We start from the raw sequence: 6,334 nt of genomic DNA, 5'->3' as shown, positions 1-6,334 counted from the left end.
AACTAGACCTCCCTCCAGGCCCCTGCCCTGAGACCCCCAAACCAGAACCCTCCCAGACCTCCACATCTAAGCTCCTCAACCCCAAAGCCAGAGCTTCCTCCAGCCCCAAGACCCCCAAAGTCAAAGCTCCGCAGACCCGAAAACCAGAGCTCCCTCCAGGACCCCAAAACCGGAGCCCCTCAGCCCTGAGATCCTGCAACCAGACCTCCCTCCAGCCCCCAGGCCCCAAAACCAGAGCCCCCTGAGACCCCCAAAGTCAAAGCTCCACAGCTCGGGACTCCCCCAAACCAGAACACCCCCACCTCCAAATCAGAGCCTCTCCAAATCCCAAACTCCCCAAAACAAGAGCCCTCCAAGCCTGGAGATCCCCCAGAGTCACTCCAGCCTAGAGACACCCCCAAATACAGTCTGGATCCCCCTACAACAGGAGCACCCCCCAGCCTGGAGACCTCCCAACCCAAGGCATCTTAAATCCAGAGCACCCCCAAATCCAGAGCTCCCCCAAACCTAGAACTTCCCCAAACTCAGAGCCAAAATCCCAGACATCCCAGTCCTGTCCCAAAACCCCCAAAGCTCCCAAAAGCCAAATACTGGAGCCCAAATCACTGCCCCGCTCCAAAAGCCAGAGCCCCCCAAATCCCAGACCCCCACAAGACTCAGATCCCCCAAAACCCAGCCGTGTCCAGTCCCAGTCTCCCCTAAAACGCAGACCCCGAAGTGCCAGGACCCCCCAAACCTCACAGCCTCCCACCCCCAACTCCCCCAAAGCCCAGACCCCCAAATCCCACACTCCCCCACATTCCAGCCTGCTTAATTCCCTGACTCTCCCAAAGCCCCCAATTCCATTCCCAGCAGCAGCCTCCCCAGCTTTGGGGTCCCCCTTTGCAACCCCAAGCAGCCGGGTCCCCAATTTGCTGGGGTGGGTGCTGGGGGGAGCCCCAGCCTCTGCACCACCCCACAAAATCACACCTGGAGCAGCCCTCCCGACCCCAGCTCTGAGCCGGCTCATCAAAACCCTAATACGGCATTTCATCATCATAAATTAATACATTAATCATCACATTAACGTGAACCACCCCGGGGTAGCACAAAGGATTCAATTTGTTCGCCTTCACCCTCCCTCTTTATCCGCTTTCCTCCAGGGCCACGGCTTGGGATAGAGCCCTGGTGCTGAACCTGCCGCCTACCAGGGCTCAGGACTTTTCTTTAAGTAATGAAACCACCCCAAAAACCTTCCTGAGGCTTGAAAGCAGGAGCTGGAGGCAGGAGGCTGGGCGGGAGCAGCGCCAGCCTTTACCCAGGGAAGCCACAGTAATAATTCAAGATGCTCCATCTTCCCGGCATAGCATTAGCTTCAGATCCAGCCTCCCAGCATAATATGCAGGAGGCTGAGCTCCTCTGTGTGCCGGCCAGCCGGCTGGCTTCCCACTCCCCGCGCTGGGCTCCAGCAGGCTTTCTTCCGACCCTCTGGGGCTGCACGTCCCAAGGACGAGTGGACCCCATGGGATCCTGCCCTCCTTTGGGCTCAAAAGAGTCCGGGGGGCTTTGGACCCCACAGCTGGAGCTGCTCTGAAAATGAGGTTTATTTAAAAAGGGAGCTGACAGCTCCCTAAGCGGCACGTACGGGACCTTGGGACACCCAAGGGGTCCCAAAAATGAGGATGCACGTAGCCGCTGGCACCCACCTTGCCTGCAGCAGCACTTTTCCGCAGGGACAACGGGGATACGCTCCAGGCCGGTTAACGGAGATCACGCCGGCTGCCCTTAACTCGTGCTCGCTCACCGACGGTGCAAAGTTTGAGCGTCAAGCTGGGAGGCTGCAGGGCTGCTCTGGGGGTGAAGCAATAAACAGACAATAATAGTTCACAAGACAAAGACGGGATTTGCTTCTGGGTGCCTCCGAGAGGGAATATGCTACCGGAGGCTCTCCGAATCCTACAGGTCATTTTAATTTCCAGGCATGATTGTGCAGACTTGTGCGAGGCACGCTGCTTGTGAACGAGTCCTGGGCCCTAGGACTCGTCTGCCAGCTCGGAGGGGCTCTTTTTTTTTTTTTTTTTGTGGACTGGGTGAAGGAGCGAGGAAATAAGCGCCATAAAGGGAACTCAGGTGCAACTTCAACCTTGTCACTACATAATTGAAAGAAGGAAGAAAACTATTTCTGTAATTGCAAAGCTCATTAGAAGCGCAGGTGCAATTCTGCGGCTTTTCAAGCCAACTTATGGACCAATTATAGCTTGTTTGGAATCATTAAAAAGAAAGGAAGCAGAGTACATCATTATCTTGCATTCTGTATCTTTTACAATTTTAAAATTGTAACTTCCTTCTTGTCTCCTGGCAGGAAAAAAGGAGGGGAAAAGGGACAAAAACTCCAACATAACATCTCAGTTATTGGCATCTCTTAAAAATGAGCATGGCTTGATAAAGCCGAATTATTTTTACTTCTTTCCCATCCCTATTAGCTGGAAATAATTGTACCATCCGTCTTTCTCTGCAGAAAAAGCTAATGGACTAATTTAAATCCTTGCCTCATAACACACCTTTTTGGCAGTTCATCATAAGATATTCACAACCCGCTCCCACAGCGCTTTTCCCATCATCCGTGAGCAAGTACATACATTAGCACGGACGTAACAGGTATTCCTGTTCAAAAAATGCAAACACCACGTGCAGTTCTTCCAAGGCCAAATCCATCCCACGTCCTCTCCTGCGCACACAGAAAGGCTTCTCTAATTAACGTCACTTAGACTAGCCTAGCCTCTTAGTACCAGCTTAATATGATAACATTCAGTGCCGATTAGCACCTACCGCTGCAGCCCGCGCTCAGATTGAGCGGGAATTAAGCGAGCGCTCAACGTCTGGCAGAGGTTAACGCCGAGGCACGAATATTAACAAATACACAGCCAGTGCTGACCACGTTTTCATTAATAATCAAATTAGATACGTTAAAGCATCTTTGCCCCAGTACAGCTGTTACTGGAGACTGCAGTGCAAGTCTGCTGAGAGCCTGGTTTGCATATGCTGTACTGTGATTATGAATATTTAAATACTTCCATCGAGTTGAATTTCAGACTCATTTACATACATTGGCATACTGGTTAATATAATGCATGTGGGGAAAAGGGTGCACAGTGCATTTTTAATTTTTCTTGAAGAGGAATTGATTTCATGAGTGCTGAAAAGCTTTTTTTCTTCAGGAAAATAGCTTGTTTGGAAGGGGAGGGGGGATTTTAGTTAACTGTTTGACAGGAATAGCCGGCAAAACTAAAATGCTGACTGCAAAAATGTGTCCTTTGTTCCAGAGCTTGCTCTGTCGGCAAGAACTCTTGGTAGGTGACCAAATTAATATTGCAGGTTTCTTGTCCGTGCTTCTTTCGCCGACTTGGCTGCTCTAATCACACGCAGCAACGGGTCAGAGGAGGGTTTGCACCTGATCCTGCGGTTTCTGGCACGTCTGATTTGCTACAGAAAGCCTTCCAGCCCTGCAAGGAACATATATGCCACAAACTAGCTTATTCCAGCTGTTCCGAGAACTTACATGGCTGAAAGTGCAGGAAAAAGCGAGCCAGGACTTTAATTTGGCTCCCATGGTGCAAAGCGACTCCAGTTGCTCAGAAAATTCCCTGAACCTGAGCTTAAGCATGCGCTTTTTAAAGACTGCAGGGGGGTTTAATGCAGGTTTGTTGGTGCTACAATAGATCTGGCCCCTGCTTCGCTTTTCCTCTTAAAGCTGGAAACAGGCTCTAAAATTTCCGTGGGATTTTTCAGGCCACTCGGTAGCGTTGGGTGAAATCTGGTCCTGGCAAAGCCAAGGACAGAAACCCCTCGATTTCAGAGGTGGGAGAAGGAAGGAGAGCATTTTCCCTAGGTGGAAGATATCATCCAGTAATTAACAACTGCTTATTCATTATTTTTATGTAATTAATTATAGCCCTACACCCATAGGGTGCTCACTGCCTCGAAGTACCTCTCAATTCTGATTACTCACATGAGTAAAGTTTCACAAACACGTATCTGCTCGTAAGGCCACAGGTATCAGCTGAGTTTTTCCTGCTACTTCATTTTTGCTACTTTAAGTAGCAAAAAACGGGTGTTATCCCAGCCAGCTCTGCTTCTAATCAGGGTTAAGTAACCCCGTGTTGCGTATTACACAAGGACTTTCAGCGTGGGCCCTTTGCTCACCCAAAAACGCAGACTCAGCCATTTACGCTTTTATCTGTTTTGCGCGTTATCGGTGCAGCGCCGATGGCGCGCCAGGCTCTTTGCAGACCATCCCCTTTGCCTTTCAGAAGCGCCCAGCGTGGGAAGCAAAGTCTGCTGGCACGCAGCCAGGCGTCCAGAAACCGCCTCGACTTTTCCAGGTTTCCATTTCAGGGCCGCACGGCGCAAGACGACTCATGAGCCGATTGTTCAGAGCTTTTGACGTTTACTGGAGTTTTTTTTTCCTCTTGGAGTCCCAAGAAGCCTTTAAAGGAGGTAATCAGCGATAAAAACACAAATAAAAACAATCGCCGAGGATTTGAAGGCAGGTGCCTTCCGAAGACCCCGGCTCCACCGAGTGTAAACACTCTCTCCTTGCCTTCCCCACGTCGCAGAGCATTTCCACTCTTTTTTTGCAAGGAAGTTTTCTGTGTAATGGTAACAAGAGAGTGGAAAAAGGCACGTTTGTTAGAATAAATTAGGGTCTGAAGCCAGGAGCTGCTGAACAGGCTTAACCCTGAGCAGTTCCAGCAAGCTCTGGGGCTTTGCAGGGTTGGGTTTGTGAAGATCTGGGCTCAGTCCCTCAGAAACGACCTTCTCCTTCCTGGAGGTGCTCTCCCCTTCACTTACTTTCACCACACTTAAGTACAACACACCTCACTCCACATTACCGTGGGCAGATTTCAAGCCATCTTCTCTCCCACTTTAAAGGGTAAATATTTTTTTTTTTTACGGTTCCTGTACAGTTGCAAGGTGAAGAACATTTTCTGGGCATGAATTATTGATAAAGCCCTCCCAGGCACACCAGCCAACGTGCATATTCATCAGGCAGCCAGTACATTATTCATGAGCAGTTCACTTAAATAGGGACGAGAACAATGATATTGTTGATTGCAGTGCCTGAAAATGAGCTTGAAAGAGCGAGTTGTGCCCTCAAACTCTGGCCAAAATGCAGCCAGAAAGTTTATCAAAATCACACAAAAAAGGTGGATTTTTACACTTTAAGGAGGTATCTTTATCATGGTCCTTTCATTACCATCCATATACATTATTTTTTTAAACAAGACTTTACTCATATAACTACTAGATTGCATCATACCTTCTCTATGCACAGCTCCAGACCTCTGACTGCACCTTCTGCTGGTGGATCCATCTTCAGCAGGCAACACCTGCAACAGATTTTTTGTAACGGTATTTAGCCCCCATAACTCATCCCAAATTCACTAAAGATTATCACGAGAAACCTCACTCTCCTCCTTTAACCCCACGATGTTTTTAAGCCGAGGTAGAGCTTTGTTGAACAGGGCTGGTGTTAACAGGGGGGACTGCCCACTCTTGCAAATGCAGCCCTAAATACATGGCAAAAGAGTGCGCGAATCGAAGAGGTATTTTACTTCTATGGATCTACTGAGGTCTCCTCTGTGCTGTTGCTGGATGAAGGGGAACAGCGGGGCAGAACAAGCCTGAGAAATGCACACACCTCACCGCATCTTCACCTTCTCGGCAGCGTTTTGGCTACACTTAGGGCAAGAAGGGGAGACCACAGTCACTTCGGAAAGGAACCCGTTCTTCACATGCCCCATACGTGTTGGGGGAGAACACGCTGAAGCCAATGGGTCCTGTAGCAGGATGTTGCCCTCCGAAAGGAGGGTCTCGAGGGGCTCCCTGCCACAGGGAGGCAGAAAATAGGGTCCTGTGGAGGGCCCCGGGAAGCACTTAGGGCTTGTAACAACAACCACGAGGACACGGTTTAGAAGAACCAACATAACCAGGAGCTCAGGCTGCAGTCACTGTGCTAACGAGCAGCTCTGCCTGCCGATGCTTCGCGGTCCTTAAGGCTTAATTAAGCTTAACAATATTTGGAGGTTACCAACCATTTCCATTGATCTTTTATGCATGAACTCAGAGGCGGCTTCTTTCGCTGGGTGCAATTCAGGGGGAAGTAGGGAGAGAGCTGGGGGCTCCCTCGCCCACCAGTTCCCCCAGTGCTGTCCCAGGCTCTGGGAAGGCTCTTGCCTGACAAGACAGCCAGCTGGGCTGGGTCCTGCTGGGGCTGGGGGCACCCCGTGTTGCCCCTGGGCCATGCTGCCGGACCCCCACCTCACCTATGGGCCTGGCAGGGCAACCCCCCCCC

The sequence above is a fragment of the Haliaeetus leucocephalus genome, unplaced genomic scaffold (assembly GCF_000737465.1).
Source record: "Haliaeetus leucocephalus isolate CR32 unplaced genomic scaffold, Haliaeetus_leucocephalus-4.0 Scaffold246, whole genome shotgun sequence".
Lineage (NCBI taxonomy): Eukaryota > Metazoa > Chordata > Aves > Accipitriformes > Accipitridae > Haliaeetus > Haliaeetus leucocephalus.
This window is presented reverse-complemented; position numbering follows the sequence as displayed.